At 40.2% G+C, this 25,607-nt stretch overlaps 1 long non-coding RNA gene across 1 annotated transcript; it reads right to left on the minus strand.

The window, feature by feature from the left end:
- Positions 1 to 601: 601 nt before the first annotated feature.
- On the minus strand, positions 602 to 25,607 carry LOC128097781 (uncharacterized). The gene is made up of 4 exons (XR_008213989.1): positions 25,502 to 25,607; positions 4,465 to 4,611; positions 2,248 to 2,450; positions 602 to 1,293 (listed from the first exon to the last, which is right to left on the minus strand). It is a non-coding gene; the product is annotated as an uncharacterized LOC128097781 (long non-coding RNA).

Genomic DNA, 25,607 nt, shown 5'->3' on the forward strand with positions numbered 1-25,607 from the left:
GTTGAATAAAAACATTGTTTTACTCACTTGGGGGATTCTTCAGACACTGGTGACCCCAAGTCACCAGCAGAGTTCTGTGTCATTTACTTTTTCAGTGATGGTCGAAGCACTCACCATCATGTCATTGTGGACACAGTCCAGTCAGCTACAACCATGTTGTGAGGCCTTGTGCTGTCAAGGTGTTCCTAAAGGTTCTATGAACAGAGCCCGGCATTGCAGGGGGCTGCATTAGCAAGCACACTCACGACCCTGTCTTACACAACTTGAGTTCCTCCCATTTTCCTCCATTTCAAGACCCCTTTTGATCTCTGCAACTGGCTGCAACATCCTAGGAGGAAATTGGAGGAAGTATTGTCCTTGTAATAAAACATCAAAGAAGAAAATGCAGAAGAAGTTTGGATATGTCGTTTTAAAACCCAGAAAGAAATAGTCAAAATGATTTCCAATTCCAGCTTCAGAGAGAGCTTTGGAGAAGTACGGGGTGTTTAGAATGGAAATATCTTTTATTCAAGTCTGCCATCTTGAGGTCAATTAGAGAAATACTGAGTCTTTTTAGAGCATCTATGCCATATAAAAACAATGTGGGATTTTTTTTTTTTTTTCGGGAGAGGGGAGGGCATGAAATAAGAATTTTAAAACAAATTCTAAAGTACAAAGTAAAACGAAGAATTACACCGAGGAAATGCACATCTGAAGCTCGTCAATATCAGCACATGGATGGGCAATGGCCATTGTATTGGATCACGGTTGTGCCCTCAGACAGAGACGGAGAGGAACACACTCACAGTAGAACACGTGCTGCAGTGAGGAAGAGCACTCTCCACTCAGTGAGGGTGCCAGCCAAGGTGCTTATTCCAGCGTCCAACTTTCAAGGAAACAGGGCTTTGGATTGGAGGTGCAAAGCAGCTGTTAGAATCAATGAATCAGTATTACTCCATTATTATTAACTAATTTATTACTAAATTATTATCAACTAATTTAAGTCTCTCAAATTTCCTTACTTAATACCTAATATCGCACCCCCTATCAGTGCCGAGGACTGGACCCCAGAGCTTGCACATGCCAGATAAGCACAAAATAGCAGCACTACACTCTGAGCCCCCAATGTCCTCTTGCTGTCCCAGAATCCCACCTAGACGACATGCATTCATTATTATGTCACTGTCATCTGTTCTTGGGTATGACAGCTGTGGCTTGTTTCCAGTCACCACCGTAGTTTTGAGGGCTTCCAGATGTCTTGCCACTACTCTCTGCTTAATGGTTCCCCCGTGTTTCAGCAGGGGCTTTGGAGTTCTGGGGAGGAAAAGTGCAAGGGTGAAGCTTCACTCTTACCCCATCTCAAGGCAAATTCCATCAACACAACATGTACGGAGGTTATTTGCAATTCATTCAGAGATGTCTATTCACCCCCATTCACGTGTTTTCTTCATCTCTTATATTTATGACTATGTGGGCTTATAAATATTTACTTTATACATGGGTTACAATTGAGTGCTACTAGATGGGGTGGTTGATCGATTGACACAGCATCTAGTCACGTACCCCAAGCTGGCTATATAGTTAGCCTGGCATCAGACTCCCAATCTTTCTGCCTCAGCCTCCTGAGTGCTGAGATTACAAGCACATACTGCCAGTTTTCTCTTTCCTTTCTGGTCCTACATAGTGTTTGAGGCACATCTCATGTATTTCTTTGCGACAGTTCTTAGTTCAGTCAGTGTTTTAAGAAGCGCTGTTACTGGAAGCCAAAATTTGAATTGTAGGTAGCTGTGCATATTGCTACTGTAGGGTCATTGCTTCTTGGCTTGCTCAGCTGAGCTAACCAGATTCTTCCATTCTCATTCATTATCCTTAGATCATTCTAACCTTCTCCCCTTGCTATACACAGATTTCAACCTCGCATAGTGGTAATTCTGACTCCTAACTGCACACACACACACACACACACACACACACACACACACACACACACACACACAGTCTTCATGGAGGAAAAACATGTCAACTGAACTGCAATTGATAGCTCTGATTCTTATCAGTAAGCACTCTTAAAATACACCCTCTATGAATGAAAGGAAATATTTGTGAATATTAAATTCTAGAAAATCTTTGAATTCACAATGATTGTCCTAATCATTTGAAAGTGATCAATGGCTGAAAGATAATCATGTCAGTGTGTTTAACTTGTGTTATTTACCCAAAGTAGGTTTGAAATACTAATCAAGTAGGCAAAGTCTCACATCAACTTACCTGAAGTTTGGGAAATTGAGGGAAGTCTAGTCTATCTTATCTTATATTGATCTGCAAGCCTTGTTTCATACAAGTATTGTGTTAAGTGCTTTATTATATTGTCCAAAGATATTTCTATTTTAATTTACTGTTATTTTAAGATGGTAGAGTGGACAAAGCTTCTTGTAGTGCAAGACTGGTGTCATGAGTTTGATCCCTGAAACCTGCATAAAGATGAAAGGAGAGAACCAACTCAACAAAGTTGTTCTTTGGCCTCCACATGTGCATGGAGAGGCACATGTGCACCCCTATCATACACATAATAAATAATAATAATACAATAAGAGTCAAATTACTTTTAATAGTTTTGTTTGTCTGATATCTCATCTAAACATACTCAGTGACCGGTGAGGTATTTAAAGATACTTTCTAAATAGACGTGATCATCCTCACATAATCTAAATTAAATAAAGGGTCTGGAATGTACAATTTAGCTGTCACTGCATTTTTTACTTTAAATGTCATAAATTTTAATAAATAAACATTTAAAATGGACACTGATTATATTTAATTTAATATATACACATACAAATACCTTTTAATTCTAGAGAAGCTATGAAAGAAATGGTAATTCATTTAATTCATAAAACAGGTTAGGATGATTTAAAGTAGGAGAAATTTAACCCCACTTTTGAACAAATCAAAATATTATACTAATAGTATTTCCATGTGGTAATTTTAAAATCATGCCAAAAATCTTTTATCTTGAAATTCAGAACTTTCCTTACTTATAGTTTTTAAAACTATAGATAAGTATATATAAAGACTGTTGTGTAAAAGACTACTTCCAGAACTTATGAAAATAAACCCAACCTATTGCTATTTATCTGTATTAGATATTTTTTTTTTTTTTTTTTTTTTTTGGTTTTTCGAGACAGGGTTTCTCTGTGTAGCTTTGCGCCTTTTCCTGGAACTCACTTGGTAGCCCAGGCTGGCCTCGAACTCACAGAGATCCACCTGGCTCTGCCTCCCGAGTGCTGGGATTAAAGGCGTGCGCCACCACCGCCCGGCTTGTATTAGATATTTTTACCGTGTGTGAAAATGAATGGTTTTAGGTAATTCTTCAAAGTTTATAGGAAAGAGAAAAAGCAAGTAGAACAAAAACATGTTATGAAGGCCCACAATTAAAAAGACATTAGTTACTAATCCTTGAGGGATAGACACAAGGAAGAGGACAGCTCCTGTCAGGTAAAGTGGCCTTGTCTTTTAGGTAAGAAGGGAACATTTCTCTCCAAGATTTCTTTACCTTTTCCATACAGCTATGTTAAATGGACAATTGTGTTCATGTCCAAAGCTTACAAAACGATCCCTGCAGGTCCACACAGTCCCTTGTAAATCTCCCCTATAAGACTAGTATACAGATAGCTTTGTGCTCAGGAACCATGGTGGAGGGGCAGAAGCTGGCCTGGAAGAAGGGCACTTTAGATTGAGGTGATTCCACAAGGACTAAATGGTCCTACCTAGACGGATGGCATGTCTATAACTTTGTTTCCAAAATTTGCCAAAGGGACCAGACAACAATATATAGGACCAGAGACAAAACAAAACAAAGGCATACATTCTCAAGAACACAAAGACAAGATCGAGAAGTTCCTAAGGAAAAGGGTAGCCCACTTTCAGTTGTGTGCTAGACAGGGCTGTTGCTTAGTCATTCCCAAGCTTTAGGGATTGGCATGTACTGCAGTTCCCAAAGGCTAAACTGGTAAAATCATAACCTCAGAACTTTCAAACCCTTTACTAGTGTGCCATCCCAAACTTGATTCTTCAAACCGTGGCAAATGGTCAGGCAAAAGCACCATGTGTAGAAAATAATGTTCTCAATGAAAATTTTAAATTATATCAGATAACAACACCCAAAGAACCCTACTTATAGGAAAACAAAATGAACCCAATTCAAGAGGCCTTCACAGAAGTATCAGAGTTCCTGGATAGTGTGAATTTCTCACTCTGATAAGGGCAGATAAAGAGCAGAGGAGAGGGAGTTCAGATGTGCACATAAATACTGATTTGAGGGTCCTAGTGCAGGCAAAGAAGGTCTCAGCTGAGTCTCAGCAAAGGTTCATTTTTGTCAAGGGTTACTGGGAACACACTAGAGTTAAATGAATTGAGACATGACTCATTGGAGTGAGAAAAAAATGCACACAACAGAGAACCACAGGACATTTGAACCGGACTTACTAGAAAGAACTTGCTATGGTATCCAGTAGATGCTTCAGGAAGCAGGGGTGTGCTCTGGAATTAATGCTGAAAGAAACATGGCACTCATGACTGGGTGTCTCAATAACTGTTATGCATAAAGAGAGAAGGCTGGAGTGAGGCAGGTACCTGGAAGAGAATGCAGCAGTCACACATGGTAGTGAGGATGGAGATATGCTGGGACCATTTTTATCATTTGGATCATTTTTTTTTACTATGGGGCCAAGTGAAAGTTTACATCTCTGCCTTATAGCTGTTTATAGGAATGAAATAAGTTGGCAAAATACCTATATTACCATCTATGTTCAAAGATAAGATTAGAGAGGGGCCCTGTTTTATTTTACAGTAGTCACAGAGTAGTCTTCTTTGATCCTGGTATCCTGTGAAGTTGTTTGTTTGAAAGGAAGACATCAAGGCCAGCTTCTAGCAACTCCAAGGCCTGTGACAGTACATACCAAGCAGCTCTCAGATGACAGGGGCTACTTTTATCTTTCTTTGTCAATATCCAGAACCTAAATCCAGGGAGACATGTAGGCAGGCAGATAGATGATAGACAGACAGATGATAAATGGATATTCCTAGCCAAGGTTTTATTTTAAAACCATGAGTAAAACACATGTAAAAGGTGTTTTAAGATTTTAGTGTGTATGAATGAGTGTTTTGCCTGCATGCATATATGCATGCATTACCTGTAGAGGCCAGAAGATAGCATCAAGTCCCCTAGACCATGTAGGTGCTGGGACTTGAACTTGGGTGCTCTGAAAGGGCAGCAACTGCTCTTAACCACTCAACTATCTTTCCATCCTGTAAAGGGTATTTTGATGGAGCTACTGAATCAACAATGAAGATTTAAAATTTCTAAAAAGTACCCATGTTCTCATGGGGCTTACCCAAAACAGATTGAACTCGAAGTTGGATTGAATATTATTAGTATCAGAACATTTGAATGGTTAATTCTATGTATCCACTTGAGTGGGCCATCAAATAAGGACCTAAACATTAGCCTGGGCTGTCTGTGTGGCTACTTCTAGATGAGACTTACATTTGAATTAGTAGACCGGGTAAAGCAGATTGCCCTCCTAATGGGCCTGTCCAATCAATAAAACATGTGAATAGAGCAAAAATGGTGATTTAAGAGGGGACTCCCCCTACCTGAGGCTCTTGCACTGGCACATCTGTCTGCTGCCTTCAGACACAAAGTGAAACATCACCAGCTTTTAGACTAAAACTCTGCCATCAGCTCCTCTGGCTCTATAGTCCATTGACTGAAAATGTAGGTATGGGGGCTCTGGCTCTGCCTGTCTGTCTCTTTGTCTCTGTCTGTCTGTCTCTTTGTTTCCATCTGTCTGTCTGTCTGCCTCTGTCTGCCTGTCTGGCTGCCTCTCTCTGTCTCTCTATATATTAAATAGTAAGTTACATATTGATAGTACTGGTGTGAGTCCTATGTGGGAAATTCATCAAATCATTTCTTGAGTCTTTCTCATTTTAGGAAATATGTTAAAAACCCAAAGTAAGAGTTAAGGGCACTTTTCAAGAGGAAAAAGAAATGAATTTTTTTTTTCTTTCTTGATGGAAACTGTTTTTAATGTTCTTAAACCAAAGAAATTTCTACAGCTCCACAGGGGTGATCCCTTTAATGGAGGGATGTGCTCAATTGACAGGTGCTCCCTAATGCACAGGCTGATCGATTTCACCGACTGCTGCAGGCCCAAGCTTCTTGATGGGGACTCTTTCAAGAGATTACAAGCTCAGGGCAGTTCAACTTCCTGAGATATAAGTACAAAACTTTCAGAAATCTCAGCAGTATTATAAGCAAATGCCAAAGATGCATTTATGAGGCAAAAGCTCACACAGCACATCATACTGTTAAAGAAAGGGACAAATAATTCATAAGCAAATGTTCACACTTAGTTTCCACTGTAAAATCAAGGCTGAGTTATATGTGAGCTGATTTTCACTGACTAAGGCATTTTAAGGAATACATGTGCATAAATCAGTATGCTATCTGTGGCCCTCTTCGAACTCTAGGATCAATCACAGTGATTTGGACAGGACGTTTCCAAGCATTATGGTTTCTAGACAGATCATAAAGCTACCCTTGCAGTGATGTTTGGATCACTGAACAGAGTCCAGACACCTACATTCAAAAGCTTTCCACTTACCCACACATCTAGAGGCACAGCAGTGCCTTTAACTCAATGATTTTAGAGCCTGAGATACCAAAACATGAGTATCAATTTAAAAGAAAGTATCGATTTGGAAGTCATAGAACCCTAGGAGGTGGGACCAGACTCACTAATACTTGAAGAAGTAAATAGGAAGCAAGAGGGTTTTGTCAGTATGAAAACATCAATTAAAGTTACAACGGTCAGGGCAAATTGGTTATGAATTTGTGTATCAATCTTGGCATATTCTTTAAAATATTTCTTGTCCATTAGTTTATTCTCATTATGGGAAACAAAATCTAGACAGTCTAGATACTCTTATGAGAAACGTAGGTCCACTCTCTGCTGTGTGCTAACCAGGGATGCCTCTTAGAGTCCCTCACAAGCTTTAGGGCTTGCCAATGTAGCACTATGGTCTTGAAGATAAATGTAAACTCAAGAATCTCCCACAGGACCTCATCCCCTGAGAGATCCAAAGATGGTCTGAGGTCTGTGGAATTTCATATTTGGTTTGAAGAATTTAAGTCAGAACTGCATATGAGCAAAGGGTTTCCAAGTCCTGAGGTTGCCTTGCCTACATTTTTGTTGTAGGGTTGCGGGCATGCTAACAACTGAGAATACTTTTTCTTATAGTGCTGTTTGAGGAATTAAGCTGATTTATGCACTGCCTAGTTCATAGTTCAAGTGGTAGCCATCCCTCCCACTCCCAAGTAAATTGCATGCACAGAAGGAAGGGAGTAGACTCTTATATACGGCAGACTAACAATTTTCAAGTATTATATCCCAAATCCTTGCAATATCTCTGGGAGACAACTGGTCTTCTGTTGTCACAGGAAAGGGGAGCTAATACAACATAGTAAGGGGTAGAAGGAAATGCTCTGAACTGGGGAGGAGTTACCAATGTGAATTTCAGTTAAGTGGTTCATGAATCTATAGTACCAGAAAGATCATAAGGAGAAACTTATAATCATCTCTTCTAATAGTGACCAAAAACACAAGGAGAAATAAAATCTTTGAAACACTGCAGTTACAAATAAATCAATGTTTTACAATATTCTGGAGCCACTCTGGGGACGCTAGGAGTTAAATTGTCAGGTTTTGTCAAAGCAACCCAAGCTCTGAGCACATCTGGTCCTGGTACGTGGGGCTTAGAGCATCAAAGTGCAGTACCCTGCTGTCAGTGCTGAGAAGGGTCGGTTCCCCCTACTCCTCTCTTACCTGCAGAGTTGTGAGTTGCCACCTGGAGATAGCACAGCTCCACACCACCGAGGAGAAGGGAGTACTCCCAAGGATAAAGAGGGGCACATAAGAGCTCATGGGCTTTGGTCCAAAGAAGAACTGACTACGAAGAAGGAGTACCTATATTGATACCCCTAAGAAGGAATTATACAGAGAACATCTCTTCTATGACTAGCTTGATGACATTTCCACCTGGCTTTCCACAGTGCCTGGTCTCAGGCTGCTTCTCTTAGCTTACATCCTCCAGCTTCTCCAAGCAGACCTCAACAGCTTTCTCTGCCGTGACCTATGCACATGCTTCCAGCCTCTCTCCTCTCCAGGGATTTTTCTAAACCAAAAGGCTCCCCTTAATCTCTTCTAGAAATCCTGTAGATTTGGGATTCAGATGCCAAATTTCTTAACCAAAGCATGTGGGGGTCTTTTCTTCTTTTTATTAACTTTGACAACTGCCATATGCCTTCATGAGCTAGATTATTTCACATAGTTTAGAGACTCAAATGTTGTTTTCAAATTCGTATTGTAACCTCTTTTCACTTTTAGAACAAATATACTCCACAGATTTATTTTTCATGATTCACACACCAACTACATTTTAAAACCCAAAGCAGCAACCTTAATTAATTTCCTTCAAAGGACACAATATGTCACTCAGAAAATCGCCTTTGCCTGGCCTCCATCACCTAGGCATTAAGTATGAAGGGTGGAGTGCTATAAGGGACACATGTCTAAAATCTGATTATGGGGAGATCGCTATCAGTAAAGTGCCCCAAAATGAGACCCTGAGTTCAAGCCCCAAATTCCTGTAAAATGCCAGGTGTGAAGTGCACCCCTGCAATCCTAGCCCAGAGAGGTGGAGACAGGAGGATCTCCAGAGCTTGCTGGCCAGCTAAGCCAGCTTAACTGAAGGGCTCCAGACCAATGAGAGACCCTGCCTTGAAGAAAATACACAGAATTCCCAAGGGTGATGCTTGAGGTTGACCTCTAACCCCCCCTATACATACATATGTACCCACATATACATATATACACACATTAAAATGAAATACAGAAATATCTTCAAGAAAGACAACACCTTATTCTGAACTGGGCAACACATCAAATATCATTTGTGACTTCTGGTTTGCTGCGCAGTTATCAGTTAAAATAAGCAGTAGCCGGGCGGTGGTGGCGCACGCCTTTAATCCCAGCACTCGGGAGGCAGAGGCAGGCGGATCTCTGTGAGTTCGAGGCCAGCCTGGGCTACCAAGTGAGTCCCAGGAAAGGCGCAAAGCTACACAGAGAAACCTTGTCTCGAAAAACCAAAAAAAAAAAAAAAAAAAAAAAAAAAAATAAGCAGTAGCATCTTGGAGAAACACAGTTCCCTCTTCATCATGTAGTTGCCTGTGCTCCATTGTCTCTACTCATCTCTCACCTCTAAAGCAGAAATCATGTTTCCTAGACAGTTTTCAGCCAGAGTTTGGTGGCACCAATGGGAGGTACTTGCCCGTGACTTGGAAAGCTAAGCTGTGACAACACCATGGTCTAAACAGCCCCTTCTCTGTGTTCCTCAGTTCCCTGTGCCCAAGCCCTTAAGATGCTCCAGCGTCAGCCCCACTTCTGTACCACTCCTAAGTTGTATGTTAAATTCTTTACTTTAGAACACTCATGGGGACGCTGTTTTAAGGAATGACATCAAAAGCTGCATTTGTGGCTTAAATGTTAAAAAAAGGAAACATTTTATAAAATCCTGCAATATTTGATCAGTGAAAGAAGGCAAATAATACTAAGTAACAGAATAAGTGGAAAAAGAATTTTCTGTTCTTACAAATGCCTGAATTCACACAAAAAGCATGTAGGCAGCATTTTCTGTCCACCTGTCAGCTCTCAAATAATCACACAAGAGACTTATTATTAATTATAAATGCTTGGCCAATAGCTTAGGTTTGATACTAACTCACTCTTACAACTTAAATTAAACCATATTTCCTATCTAAGTTCTACAACATGGCTTGGTACCTTTTCTCAATACTACATGTTCCTCTTGCTTTTCCCTGTGTCTTCTAGTGACTCTGCCCTTCTTTATCCCAGTTCTCTCCCCCTATCTGCAAGTCCTGCCTAACCTCTTCCTGCCTAGCTATTGGCCATTTACCTCTTTATAAAACCAATGAAAGAAACACATCTTCACAGCGTACAAAAAGATTATTCCACAACGAAAAGTAAATGTGCTGCTTGTTAATACTGAATAGAAGCTCTACGACACCTAACATATCCAGCTGGCATCAGCTGGCAGACTTTTTGTAAGGTAGTTGACCTTCTCATCTTCTCTGCATGGAAAAGTTACTTAAGGAATGGATGTGTTAAAAGTTTGGTGCCCTACATCAAGATCATGATGGGGAAACCTACAGAGACAACCAAGTCAAACTAGTGGAACAGCTGTGGAGCCTCCATGGAACTGGACTAGGCCCTCTGCATAATCTAGACAGTTGTGTAGCTTGATCTGCTTGAGGGGCCCCCTGGCAGTGAGATCAGGATCCATCCCTGGTGCATGAGCTGGCATTTTGGAGCCTACTACCTATGGTGGGATACCTTGCACAGCCTTGAGGCAGGGGGAAGGGCTTGGTCCTGCCTCTACTGAATGTACCAGGCTTTGCTGACTCCCCATGGGAGGCTTTACCTTGTTGGAGGAGGGAATGGGGGGTGGGATTGGCAGGGGGGAGGTTGGAGGGGTGGGAGGAGGGAAGAGAGGGTGATCTGTGGTTGGTATGTAAAACAAATAAAAAATTACTTAATAAAAAAAAATTTCAAAAAAAGGGAAAATTTTAAAGACCACAATTTTCAATTCAGACTACTATATCTAGCAAAACTATCAGCCATTCTTGAAAGAGAAAGAAAAACTCCCCATGATAGAGCAGGCTAAAGGAATTTCTGACCATTAAGCAAGCTGTGCAAAGGATAGCATAATGAATTATATGGACTGAAGAAAATAATTAAAATATTCAAGAGTTTAAGAAGCTACAGAGAAGAAAGTCAATGTTAAAACACTAGTTAAGCAAACAAGGATTAGAAAATATATAACACTACTAAATCACAAAATGACAGAAATTAATAAATACCTATGTCACAGTTAGTTTCAGCTGTCAACTTGACACAAACCTAGAGTCACATTGGGAAAAAAAAAGCAAACCAAAGAATTGCCTCCATCAGATGGTCTGTGACCATGACTGTGGGGGCATTTTCTTAATTGTTAATTGATGCAGGATGTAGGCCGGTGGAACTGGGCTACATAAGAAAACTAGCAGAGCAGGTCAGTGGAAGGAGCCTGTAAGTGGCATTCCTCCATTGTTTCCGCCTCATGCATCCTGATTTGGCTTTCCTTGATGATGGACTGGAAGTAACCTGCAAACCAGGTAAACCATTTCCTCCACCAAGTTACTTTTGGTTAGTATTTACCACAGCGACAGGGAGGCAAACCAGGGAAGCTTTCTATAACAATTCTGATTACTATTGGTCTTAATTTTCCATCTAAAAGACACAGAATTACAGAGTGGATTAAAATATATGATCCGTCTATTTACTGCATCCCAAAAGCACACCTCACTATCAAAATAGACACTATCTTAGGAGAAAAGAATGGGTACAAGTAGTTTTGCAAGCAAATTTGGCCTAGGAAACAAGTGACTGTCACTATTTTAATATCTGAGAAACAGATTTTTTGAGAGATCGCAAATGAATGACTTGATGAATACCATAGAGCCTTGAGAAGACAAGAACAAACAAAACCCAAAAGCAGTAACAGAAAAAAATAATCACAATTACAGAAGAAATAAATGAAACAGAAACAAAAATACAACAATGTAAAGAACCAATGAAAGAAAGAGTTATTTCTTTTGAAAATATAAGCTCAACAAACCCTTAGTCAAACTAAGAAAAAGAAAGAAAAGGACCTAAATTAATAAAATTAGAGATGAAAAGATAGCAATAAATGAAATGTAGAAAATCCTAAACATGCACAAACTAATATTTCAAGTTGGGTACAGTGGTGCATGTCTTTAACCCAGCACTCAAGAGGCACAGACAGGCAGATCTCTGTGAATTGGAGGCCAGCCTGGTCTGGTCTGTACAGTAAGTTACAAGCCAGTCAGGGCTACATGGTGAGACCCTGTCTCAAAAAACCCCAAACCAAACAACAACAGAAAAACCTTATATTTCAATAAATTGAAAAATCTAAATGAAATGGATACATTTATAGATGCACATGACCTACTAAAGTTAAAACAAGACGATATACATAATTGAAGCATACCTATAACAGTGAGATTGAAAACAATTCCCAACTAAAAAACTTCCAGATCTCTTCAATCCACCAGACCTCTGAAGAAGACCTAATGCCAATCCTACTCAGGGTATTTCATAACATAGAGAGGAAAGAACATGTCCAAATTCATTTTCACAAATCCATCATTACACTGATGCTCAAACAAGATAAATACACAAGTATAAAGGAAATTAGAAACCAAATTACCTGATAGACACATATGCAAAAATTCTAAATAAAGTGCTTGTAAACTGAGTTCAAGAACACATACAAAATATCATTCACTTTGTTCAAGTTGGCTTTATTCCAAAGATGCAGGGAGGTTCAACCTCTGCAAATCAATAAATGTAATACATCATAGAAATGAATTCAAGGGCAAAAATCACATGAGCATTTTAATAAATGGAGAGAAGGCCTTGGACAAAGCCCACTGTCCCTTTCATGATGAAAGCCCCCAGTAAGAGTAGGAAAGAAGGAAGTAAACATATCTCAAGCTTGCCAAGACTATATAAGACTAACTTACAGCTAACATCATGGTAAAGTGAGAAATAACTCAAAGCATTTCCACTAAGACCAGGAACAAAAGGCTTCCCTCTCCCCACTCCTGTTCAATACTGTGCTTGAAGTCTTAGCTAGCACAAGAGAAGGAAATAAAAGGGATATGAATAGGAAAGAAGACATTAGGGACAGCATCCTTGCTGATGATACTATTCTACGCCTGGAAGACTGTAAAGTCTGAAACAGAAAACTCTCAGAACTGAAACAGAGTGGAAGGATACAAAATTAACACACAAAAGTCAGGCAGTAATGGTGCACACCTTTAACCCCAGCACTTAGGAGGCAGAGGCAGGTGGAACTCTGTGAGTCTGAGGCCAGCTTGGTCTACAGAGCAAGTTCCAGCACAGGCTCCAGAGCTACACAGAGAAACTCTGTCTTGGAATAAAAATTAACACACAAAAATCAGCAGCCTTCCTATATACCAATAATAAACATATTGAGAAAAATCAAAGAAACAATCTGATAGCCTGAAAAATTAAAATACTTTGAAATAAACCTAATCAAGAGAGCGAAAGATCTCTGCAATAAAAACCCCAAAGAAGGAGACTGAGGCAGACACTAGAAGATGTGCAGAATTGTTACACTCATAACCCAGAAGAACTAATGGAATGAAAATGGCCATCTAACCAAAAGCTGTTCACATATTTAATGCAATCTCAATCACAGTTCCAATGATATTCTTTATAGAAATGGGAAACAATCTTAATTCATATGAAAGCACAAAAGACTGGAGATAGACAAAGAAATCCTAAGGAAAAAGAATAATTCACAAAGTATCACCATAACTAATTTCAAGGTACACATGCTTATACTTTGTATAGAGGGTACTGATGTAAGTCCATGCAGCCACAGACACCTGCTTTTCAGCAAAGATGCCCCAAATCCATTGCCATAGTTTCTTTTCCTATCACTGTGGTAAAATGCCATGACAAAAGCACCTTCAGGGAGAAACAGTTGGCTTTTGTGATGTTGAGGGTTTTTTTTTTTGGGGGGGGGGGGCGCGGGCGTTCCTGGCTTACAGTTTAAAGGTGTAGATCCTTATGATGGAGAAATCAAGAGGGCAGAAGCTTGAAGCAGCTGGTTACATTGCATCCATAACTGGGAAGCAGAAAGCAAGGAGTGCATGCTAGTTAGTACTCAGCTTTCCCCATTTTGTACAGTTCAGGAAATGGTCTCACTCCAAGTTAAGATGGGTCTTTCCACATGTTTAACTTAATTGAGACAATCCCTCATAGGCATGGCCCGAAGCTAAGTAATCCTTTATAGGTCTGCCTGGAGGCTTAACTCCTAGGTGAGTTCAGATCCTGTCCAGTTGACAATGCTAACCATCACATTCACATCGAAGAAAAGACATCTTCAACAAATCGTGCGGGGAAACTGGTGTCTACATGTAGAAGAATGAGCATAGGTCCTTATCTCTCACCCTGAACAAAAATCAACTCTCAATAGACCAAAAACCTCAATGTGAGACCTAGAACTCTGAATCTGCTGGAGGAAAAAAAGAGGGAAAATACTTCAAGACATAGGCATAGGCAAGGATTTTGTAAGTAGAACCCTACTCATTCAGGAAATAAGGCCCACAGTCAACAAATGGGACCTCATGAATTAAATGTTTTCTATACTGCAAAAAAGAAAAAAAACTGTTAAATGAGTAAAAAGACATCTTTCAGAATGGGAGAGAAACCTTTCCCAGAAATACATCCAATAAGGATTAATTCAGAATAAAGAAAGAACTCAAAAAGTGAATAACAAGAAAAGCAATAGCCCAATCAAAAAGTGGGCTAAGGAACTGAAGAGTTCTCACAAGAAATGGAACAGAGCATAAATATTTATAAAATGTTCAACATTCTTACCCATCAGATAAATGCAAATTAAAACTACTGTGAGAGTTACAATAGCTATCATCTAGAAGACAAAGGACAATGACAGTTGGTGACAATATGGAGAAAGGGAAATTCTTATTGCTGGGAGTGTAAACTGGTGTACCCAGTATGGAAATTTCTCAAAAAGTAAAAATAGGGAGTGACAGGGATGGCTCAGTAGTTAAGAGCATTGGCTGCTCTTTCCAAGGATTCAGGTTTGATTCCCAGCACTCACATGGTGGCTCACAACTGTCTATAACTCCAGTTCCAGGGGATCCAACACCCTTTTCTGGTCTTTGTGGCCACTATATACACACATACATACATTTATACACAAGTATACATACAAATAAAGCACCCAAACACATAAATTAGAATAATAAATTGTAAACATTTTTAAAACCTAAAAATAGAACTATTATATTGACCTAGATATAATACTCCTAGGCATATGCCCAAAGAATTGTATCCTACTATGTAAATACTTATATATCCATGTTCTTTGCTACTCTATTCACAACAGAAAGGAAATGGAATCAACCTAAATGCCCCTCAACTGATGAGTGAATAGTGAAAATGTGTTACCTATACTAAATGAAATTCTATTTACATTCAAACAAAAATAAAATCAAGAAATTTGCAGAGAAATGGATGCTTGGTAATTCAGGCTCAGAAAGACAAATGACACATGTCCTTCTCATATACAGATCTTGCCCTTGAATTTTTAAATGTGTGAGTTGATGAAAGAGCATGAATAGAATCCAGGAAACTAGAAAGTGGTCAATGAGAGGAGGAAGAGAGGCTTGAAGTGGAAGGAGAGCGAGCAGAACAAATGTGATAAGGAAGTAGAGTGGGGAGTAAGGGCTTTGGAAGTGTTGAAGTGCAGATGCAAGGCCAGGAGATGGTAGAGTGTAAAGTGTTGGGGAAGGGCCTGCTGTGGAACCATCCTTTTCTACACTGTGAATATGTATTACTCTCATTGCTTAATAAGAGCTGACAGGCTGGTAGCTGGGCATGAAGTTAGGAAAGCTAAACTGATAATGATGGGAAGAAGGAGGGCAGCAGAGTCAGGAGAGATACCAGCCAGACACAGAGGAAGCAAGACATGCTAGAGAACAGGTAAAGCCACGAGCCACATGGCAATACATAGATAAATAGAAATGGGTTAATTTGAATGTAAGAGTTAGCTAGTAACAAGCCTGATATATCGACTGAGCATTTATAGTAATATTCAGCCTCTGAGTTGGCTATTTGGCACCAGGTGGTTGGGACAGTAAACATTTGTCTACAAGGGCCTATATGAACTAAGGATATAGGAAAACGTCTAAGGAATGATGTTAAATTTTTTCTTAAAAGAGTTTGGACTGGAGAGATGGTTTGGTGGGTAAAGTGCTGGCTGACCAAGCATGAAGAGCTAGTTTCTGATCCTTGAGCCCACGTAAAGCTGGGTTTTAAAAAAGCACATAAAAGCATGCATCGTTAATCCTCGAGCTCCAACAATGGTAGGGGAAGTGAAAATTCCTAGATGATCATTGTCCAGCTAACCTGGTATACACAGCAGTAAAGAATGATTCTGTCTCACAGAAGGTGGAAGGCAAAGGGCTCAACATCAGAGTTTGTCCTCTGACATCCCCAGACTCACTGTGACATGGGTGCGTCTGTGCTCACACATGAATATGCATGGTGGGAGGGAGGGAGGGAGGGAGGGAGAAGGGAGAGAGAGACAGAGCTGCTCTAGAAGTCATAGGTTATTAATTATAAAAATTCCAGAACATAGTTAAGCTACCCCTACATGAGCTTTTGGTCAGAGAGGCTCCTGTGACACGCCCCCCCCCAAAAAAAATACAGGTATTCCCACTGTTTGCTTACTGGAATGTACTTACTGGATGGCAAAGCTATTGCTGAAGATACACATGCTGTGGTATAAGGACACGGAAAAATCAAGCTGGACCTGCCCTGGAAGTTCCGTCCCTGCTGCTTAGCTGTCTTAGTGCCAGAAGGTGCTATGCAGCCTTCTGGGAGGAAATTTCACACACTACCAATTGGTCAGGCAACAGTATATACTGTTAAGGGGGTAACCAATCACTCCTTGGGGCCTGTTCCTCAGGAGGGGCTGTAAATCTAGTTAAAAGCCCAGTGCTGGGAGATCATAGGACCCTGGGGGAAGCTACTGCTCTTGTTCTGCTAAATGGACATGATGTGCCTATCAAACTGTCTTCTAAATAAATATTTATGTTTATGTCTATAGATTAGTACTGCTGTCAGCTGTGGTCAGAGAGGCTTCTTCTTCAGTGGAAAATGGTAACTGAAGAAATTCATAACTAGCCAAAGTGATGTCAATAAGTGACCACTGAGGGCTCTTCTGTAATAGGTATCCATATTGCCCTCTCTAGGGGGTCACAGAAGAGAGGGACAGAGAGAATGTAAGTGTGGCATTTTGTGGAAGTGGGGGAATGCTGACTTCCGGACATGGCATGGCCATTGCACTCTTAAACTCACATCAGCTGGGACTACCTACAGATGATCTGAACAAGTTGGGTCTGTCAACATCTTCTCATGGAAAGGAGAGGGGCTCAAGAGGCCTCACACCTCCCCACAAATATATAGGCAGTTAGTTAACAGTTGCTGCAGAAAGAAGGGACATTTTCCTCAGTGGTCTAGCCAGCTGTAAGAGGCCCGTGTTCCTGGATATAAACAACCCAGCATCCATGTTCATGTAAACAACTCTAATGCAATTCACCACGTCACCCCATACACTAAAAAGGATGAGAAAGTAGGAGGGGAACCAGCTGGGAAAAGGAGGGAGGTCAGGAGGATTGGGAGGAAAAGAAGAGCAATGAGGGTGAATACAGTCCAAATGTGTTTGACAATGTCATGATTAAACTTGTTCTGTATAACGAATACAGGTTTGTGGTAGGTTAACACGTAGTTATTTATGTCTTTATAAAAGAATTCTTCATCTATATAGCTATTGTACCCAAGAAAGACATATGTGACACAGAGAAGAAGCTGTCTCTTAGTGTTAATTGGAGGGGTCTTCCATTCTCCTTCAGTATGAGTCAAGCACAAAGCCTGGCCCTTTGCAATCAGTAGAAGTAGGAATGGGACAAGAGAAGACAAGAGAGGGTAGATATGATCAAAGTACATTATACACAAGCATGGAAATGGTAGAATGAAGCATGGAAGCATGTACAACTACTTTATACTAATAAAAATATTTTAAAAATACTCAAATCCTCTCAGATGGAATAAAAGAATTCAGCAAGATCTCAGGAAACAAGATCAAAATACAAAATCAACTGTGTTTCTGTGTAATAGCAATAAATACATGGAAACTAAATTTAAACTATTATAACATTTCAGTTATTCTAACAATTAAATGTCTACATGTTAATTTGATATAACATGTATAAGATGTCAATATCACAAAAATTCATGGAACAAAATCAAAGATATAAATATGTAGAAATATAGACCTTGTCAGTGTATGTGCATCTCTAAGGGACGTTATGACAACTAGGCTCACAGTGAGCCATAGAAACCGCAGACTAAGATGAAGTCCACTACCAGGCACAAGAAACAGCCTTCTGAAGGGTTGGTCAGTGCAAGAGACTCCTCAAACCACAGACTATTTATGTAGCCCTTGAATGCCTCTCAGAGGCTGATGGACGCTTCTGGTGCCTAAGACACGACACACTTGGTACACAGTACTCTGACGATTCAAGCTGCATCTCTCCTGTAAGCCTCCTTCCTGTAGTCTAGCTTCCACGATGCTAGAAAACACTATGCAAGCTGAAAGACCGAATTAATAGCTCTAGCAAACTGCAACATCTATGGACCAGGACAATGACCCACATGTCAAAGCATCTATAAAGGTGCACTAAGTGGCACTCACATATTGGTGACAACCACAAGCTGGCTAACTGGAGTTAAGGCCCACTCAACAGGAGGGAAATCATGTCTGGCAGTAGAAATCTAGCCAACTTCTCTGGGTTAGTGAGATCATAGACCTTAGAGAAGAATACACTACCATCATTTTGCTAGAACAGAATAATTCCTCATTGTATTCTAAATCTCATTCTTGTGCCCACAAATGACTATACCTACCCTCATCAGAGAAGCTTCTCTTTACAGTAGAGACCGTCACAGAAAACTGCAACTGGCCACAATGCAGAGATCAACAGATCATGGGAATCTCTACCCCAAAGGATACATCTACATCACAGCTTCTGCATCTATGGTTCAGGGAATATCTCAGAATAGTGGGTGGAATGGCAGTATCAAGAGGCATGCTAATGAGGAAAGGGGAAAATTTCATCCAGGCTCTACCTCTAGACAAAGACTTATAGGCAACTGATGACTGAAAAGAGAAGGCAAATTAGCCTTTCCCAGGGATGAGCCCTCTTATTGGTTATATAATACCACATGGTCAGCCCTAAAAACCACATACACACAGAAAATAAAAACAGACTCTGCAGGATGTATTTATATATTTGTGCATATATATCAATAATAAAAAGAGGCTATTAACATGAGAGCGTGGGGGAGTAGGGGGGTGGGGGAATGGGAGGGTTGGAGGGAAGGTACCTAGGAGGGACTACAGGGCAAAAGGGGAGGGGTGTGCCTGTTTAAATGCACTAATGATAAGCTCAGAATCACCAATAATGTGTTGGTGTCAAATTAAGAACAGCAATCAATAATGCACATCTCCTTGGTGTCCCCTGACCAAAAGTGAGCCCACATTTGAATTCTCTACTTTGCTCTACCTGGGTCTTCTAACCATCCTGCCTATCTGTTCTGTGAGTCTGAATTTGTGCCTGTCACATGCTGTTTTGTGAACGTGTCCCTGTGTCTATGTCTGTATATCTGTGTGTGTCTCTGTGTCTGTCCATAACATATTATTAAGGCTTTACTCTCTATTTTATTGAACAACATAGAAAGTGTCACATGGGGAAGGAATAAAGGACACTTTACAGAAGAAAATCTACAACAGAGTTTTACAAGGATTAAGTCACTGACTCCAACTGACCCTAATAATAAATAGCATTACAAACATCATTATTTATCAAACAATATCTGTATATTGTATTCAATAGTTATGGTGAATATTCATTTTATAAGGTTTATTTCAAGCTGTATTTCTGCTTTTAGCAAATGATTAACATAACACATATATAAACACACATGAATTGATCTTAAGTGGGGAGCATGGACTAATACATAACAAGATTACAGCTATGCATTAGATTAGGTTGTAGAAGTTGATTACATGGGAAATGGAAGGCAAGTAAGGTTGGCTGTTCCATTGTTCTCTTAAAGGCAGCTTAAACAAACAGCCTGAGTACACAATAGGATATCACATGTAAGTTTCAAGTGACCTCAAGGTGATTATTAACTCTGGCTATGAGGGCCAGTAGAGCTTCCAGTCTCTTAGAATGCAAGAGATATTTTCATAATAATGCATCACCACAAAGTGGGAAGATAATGCTGTTATATTTAAATTAAAATGTATTAAAAATAAGGATAGATCAAGAAAAGTAAGATTCAACATAAGAAAGATGTTACTGTTCCCTAAATTGACCCAGCAGTTGAATACAGTCTCAGAAAATCTCAGTAAGGCTTTCTATAGATTTTATAGAAAACACACACTAGAAAAGGGAAAGCTGTTTTTACTACAAAGAATGAAGTGGAAAGAATCACTGCACTTGATCGTGGGCACAGAAAATGAAATATCTACATGTATGTACGTTCACCACAATACGTATAAGACCAGACTGTCAAGTGCTAAGGTACACCAGTTTCAAAGGGACGGGCACACAAACGCATACAAGAACACAGCACAGAATGCCACACCGATGTGTTCAACGAACTTTGTGCAAAAACGCAGAGGCAATTTGTAGAGGATCTTTTCAGTAAATATTGTAGGGCAGTTGAACATGCCAAAGCCAAACAAAACTAACTCAGAAAAGAAATGGTCGTGTATTTAAAATGAAACAGAAGGCTAATATAAAAGCTTTAAAAGAAAGAGGAGAAAATCTTTTGAGAGATTCCCCTCCTTTTTTGTTAAAGACACGGCCCAAAAGCAAAATAAGAATAAGAATTTGGAGATATATATATATATTCCTGAAGATGGAAAAACAGTCTAGGAGGAAAGGTGTACAAGCATACACTCATGATGGATTAGGGCTTCTATAGTATTGAACTCTCAAGCTGGCAAGCAAACAAAAGCAAAAATAACTACCAAATTTTCAAGTGGATGAAATGCAACAACCTGGAAAAATATGGAAAAGAAAGGAGGATTTGCTGTCTCTTTCACAGCATTATCCACCAGTATAACCACAGTGAGATACCACCACATGGCCAGCAGCATGGCTAAAATAAAGTGATAGCCCAAAACGCTGTCCAAGTATGGATAAAGCGCAAATGTCTTCAAGGGATGGCTAGTTTAAGGAACTATGATATGTTTACACTGTGGACTACTATTCAGCAATAAAACGTAAGAAATCATTGATATATACAAATTGAATGAATTCATGGGGAAATATGCTGAGTAAAATGGTCAGCTCCAATGCTTGCATACTGCATGGTCCTCCTGATATTTGTGAAATGGCATAATTTTAGAGTAGAAGACAGTTTAATAGTTGACAGGTGTTTGGGTATGTGGATCAGAAGGGGATGAACAATTGGTTATAAAAGTATAAGATGGGGCTCGTTATGCTGATAGAACTATTCTTTATCTTAACGTGGTGGCAGACACTTGATTCCTCTCATGTGATCAAATTGTATTGAGACAGCACACACAAATACAAATGTATTCAATTAAATCTGAATGAATGGATAGATTATATAAATATCAGTCTCTTTGACATTACATAGCCTATATATTTGATTGTCTTGTTTTTGAGACAGGATCTCACTCTGTAGACTGACTGGCTTGGAAATAATTATGTAGACTTGGAACTCAGAGATTTACTTGCTTCTTCCTCCAAAGTGCTGGCATTAAGGTATGTGCCACTATACCCAGCCTATAGGCTATGGTTTTACAAAACTTTACCTGTTCATGAAACTGGATAAAATGAGAATGGATTAGAAAAGAAGTGGCACAACAATACACTTCCACTAATGTAACACAGATGCCAAGAGAATAACATCGAGAAAATACAGTGTACTAGGTAGGTATCAATACCCAATACAAAGTCACAATAGATTACATTAGTATAGACATTCAGTTGTGCATAGTAGAGAGTCTATAAACAGATCCATATGTCTCTGAGAAATCAGAATATCATGAAGCTGGTATTTCACAGCATCGAGGAAGGGAATGGTAAAGTGATAGAAATTTTACTATTATGCTGGAAAAATCATATTGCGTATAAAATAAATTTAGGCTGGATTTAAAATCAACATGTAGTTCATAGGCATCACAACTAGGAAGGATTATTGGTGGCAAGATATCCTAGAGGTGCATTAATGGCATTCACATTTTGGCAGTATCCAATAATTCTCTAATTGGATCTAAGTTCTGCTCAGTAGGTGGGAAATCATGTCTGGTACTGGAAACCTACTGAACTACTTGAGACTAAACTAGCATAATTCCTAAGTGCATTCCAAATGCTTCCTTATGCCCACAGATAGGATAAGCTTTCAACTCTTGTCAAAGAAACTTCTCTTTGCAACAAAAGGAGACCATTATAGAAAGCCACAGCTGGTCAGAATGCAGAGAACAACTCATCGTAAAGAGCCTAGCCACAATGGATACAATACAAATCCTGCACTCAAGGCTCAGGGAAAGCCATGGAAGAAGGGGAAGAAAGATTGTAAGAGCCAGAGATCCAGGAAAGCTGCCATGAGACTGTGTTCCCTAGAAATGACAGGCAAGTTTCACCCATGATACCCCAACATTATGGCTGCCTAAACAATATCTGAACAAGGACAACAAAAATAGACACCCTAGTGTGGAAGGAGGAAATTTCACAGGGCCTACCCCTAGTCAAAGAACCACAGGCAACTAAGGAAGGCCCAGAGCAGAAGTAAAGTTCCCAGTAATGAGCCCCATAATTGGTTATTCAATAACTAAGTGGTCAGCCCTGAAATCATAAACACACAAGTAACATTAACTGGGCTCAGCAGCTTGTATTTACATATTTATGTATTTATACAATGTAGTGGTTTGAATAGGAATGGCCCCCATAGGCTCATAGATTTGAATGTTTAGTCATTAGGGAGTGGTACTACTTGAAAGAGATTAGGAGGTGTGGCCTTGTTGGAGGAAATGCATCAGTGGGGGAGCAATTTGAGGTTTGAGAAGGCCATGCCAAGCCCAGAGTCTCTCTCCTGCTGCCTGGGGATCCTGATGTAGAATTCTCAGCTACCATGTCTGCCTGCATGCTGCCATGCTCCCTGCCATGAAGATAATAGACTAAACCTCTGAAACTGTAAGCAAGCCTCAATTAAATGCTTTCTTTTATAAGAGTTGCCATGGTCCTGGTGTCTCTTCACAGCAGTAGAACCACTGGCTAAGACATACATATATGTAACAATAACAATGAAAGTTAAAAAAAAACATTTGAGAGAGAGTGGGGGGGGGAGGGGAGAATATGGAAGGGGTTGGATGGAGGAAAGGGATGGGAGATGATATATTTTAATATTAAAACAAACCTCCAAAATCAATACCTAAGGAACAAAGCTATAGAACCAGTATTATATAGGAGTTTTAAAATAATTTTTAGGGGCTAGAGAGATGACTCAGAGGTTAAGAGCACTGGCTGCTCTTCCAGAGGTCCTGAGTTCAATTCCTGACAACCACATGGTGGCTCACAACCATATATAATGAAATCTAGTGTCCTCTTCCAGCATGCAGGCATACATGCAGTCAGAACACTATATGCATAATAAATAAATCGTTGAAAATTTTTTTTAGATATACAAGAGGTTTAAAAGAAAAAAATGATAAACGAGTTTCAACAAACTGAAAATAACTAATGTTCAAAGTAATTTCTGTGCATTAAAGTAAAGGTAAACTTAAGGCTTGCAAAACTACACTGGCTGGTTAACTTGCTAGTTTGCATAAGTGGTAAGCAGTGAACTTGCTGTGTAAACAAATGAATACTGCTTCAAAGACACATGAGCATATCTGGCTTGTCTTGGTAGATCTGACAATACCCAGCTTGTGGCACATAAGTCTCTTCATAACTGTAATTTTGCTACTGTTATGAATCGTACTGTAAATATCTAATAAGAGATCTGCATATGCCCTGGTGCTGTGGGTAGCCACTGAAAAATGCCCAGAGGCTCACTGGAAAATCCAGTAGGAGACCCACAATAAAGATGTCTAGTTTCTAAGATTTCCCACAAAGAAAGGCTCTAACCCAGTGGTTTTCAACCTCTGGGTCACAGCCCCTTTGAGGGTTCCCTATTAGATATTTACATTATGATTCATAACAGTAGCAAAATTACAGTTATGAAGTAGCAACAAAAATAATTTTATGGTTGGGGTCACCCCAACATGAGGAACTGTATTAAAGGGTCACAGCATTCTGGAAATTGAGAACCACTGATCTAACCACTGACTGCCTGACCGTGGACCATCAGGGGACTGTCCAGAAGAGACTTGTGTCTTACATATGAACATACACACACAAAAGGACTCTGCAAAGGGTTCAGCTCCACATTCTACTCTTCTCCCTGTGCCTAGAACATGGGTGCTGGGGTTCTTATCTTCTACCAAGTGTGAGTCAAGGACTCCTGTGTTTACCACTGTGTAAATGATGCGTAAGTCAAGCTAGCTGACCCGAGAGTCTCTTGTCTCCATCTCCCCACGGCAGGAGCACTGAGATGGTAGGGGCTGACTTTACATGGGTTCTGGGGAATCCAGACTCAGGTCCTCACATTTTTCAGGCTTTACCCGCGGAGCCACCTCCCTAACTCCTGGCCATTTTACTCCAGGCTTTCCTAGTCAACCCAATACATGAGACAGAAGGGTATTCTCAGCTGAAAGCATGCGTTCTCTGAAATCTGCTGCAGCTGACCAAGGACTGTGCTCTTCTCACAGGTCATGAAGTGTGAGGGTTTATTCTATCATTTCAATGGATTCTCTAAAGGGCCTCAAAACATTTCTAAAGTTACACAGGGGATGGGTGTTACTGAATTCACTGCACTGGTGAATCCTTACAGGACTGATAGTCCTCTGGCATGTGCTAGGCATGTAGACCTCTTCCAATCTCTTGTTCATAACGTCACTAATACAGTAGCAGGATGATGTCCTGCAGAATCAAGATCCCTCCAGGCACAACAGCAGGAGTATTTCTGTGACCTGGGGAGGGACTGTGACTGTGTCTTTTGTCTATTGCTGCCTGTGCACTTGCACACTGCTTTTCATCTTCCCGCCTTAAAAGTCACCTGTGGGACAACTTTATGTGACTTGTCCCTCCGCTGAGCAGAGTTCTTTTACTTTCTATCATCCAGTAGTGCTCAGAAGTCATCTGGAGGCCAAAAGTTCCAACTGTCTTCTGTTAAAGTACTACAAATAAATACCCATTCTAAGAAAAACCCACACATGCCTTGCAAAGACAGCTGCAAGGTAAATTCTTAGTCCTCTCTGATCATGAAGCTTCTCAAGCCTGAGAGCCTGCTGAGGTAGGCAGCTCCTGACAGGGGTCTTAAGACTGCCTCGGACAATGATTAGCAAGGAATTAAAGTCTTCAGTTCAACAGCCTTGGCGGAACTGAATTCTGCTGACACTATGGAGTAGGCCCGTGAGCTAAGCCTGGCAATGCCTGTAGCCTCTGGGAGTCTGGGCCATAGGATTCAGCTGCCCTCCGGTCAGATTTCAGTGCTGTTGATGAACACCAGCAAGGGTTAAGGTGGTTTGCTATGCAGCAGTAGATAACATCTGTGCTTACTTTTTAGATTTTTTTTTGAACCAGTGGCTTCTTTCAGGTAATAGTTATAAAAGATGTGGCCTGTCCAATCCATGGTCACCCTCTCTTCATCAGCCAGAGCTGTCTG

The sequence above is a fragment of the Peromyscus californicus genome, unplaced genomic scaffold, assembly GCF_007827085.1.
Source record: "Peromyscus californicus insignis strain IS unplaced genomic scaffold, ASM782708v3 Scaffold_5__1_contigs__length_169319896, whole genome shotgun sequence".
Classification (NCBI taxonomy): domain Eukaryota; kingdom Metazoa; phylum Chordata; class Mammalia; order Rodentia; family Cricetidae; genus Peromyscus; species Peromyscus californicus.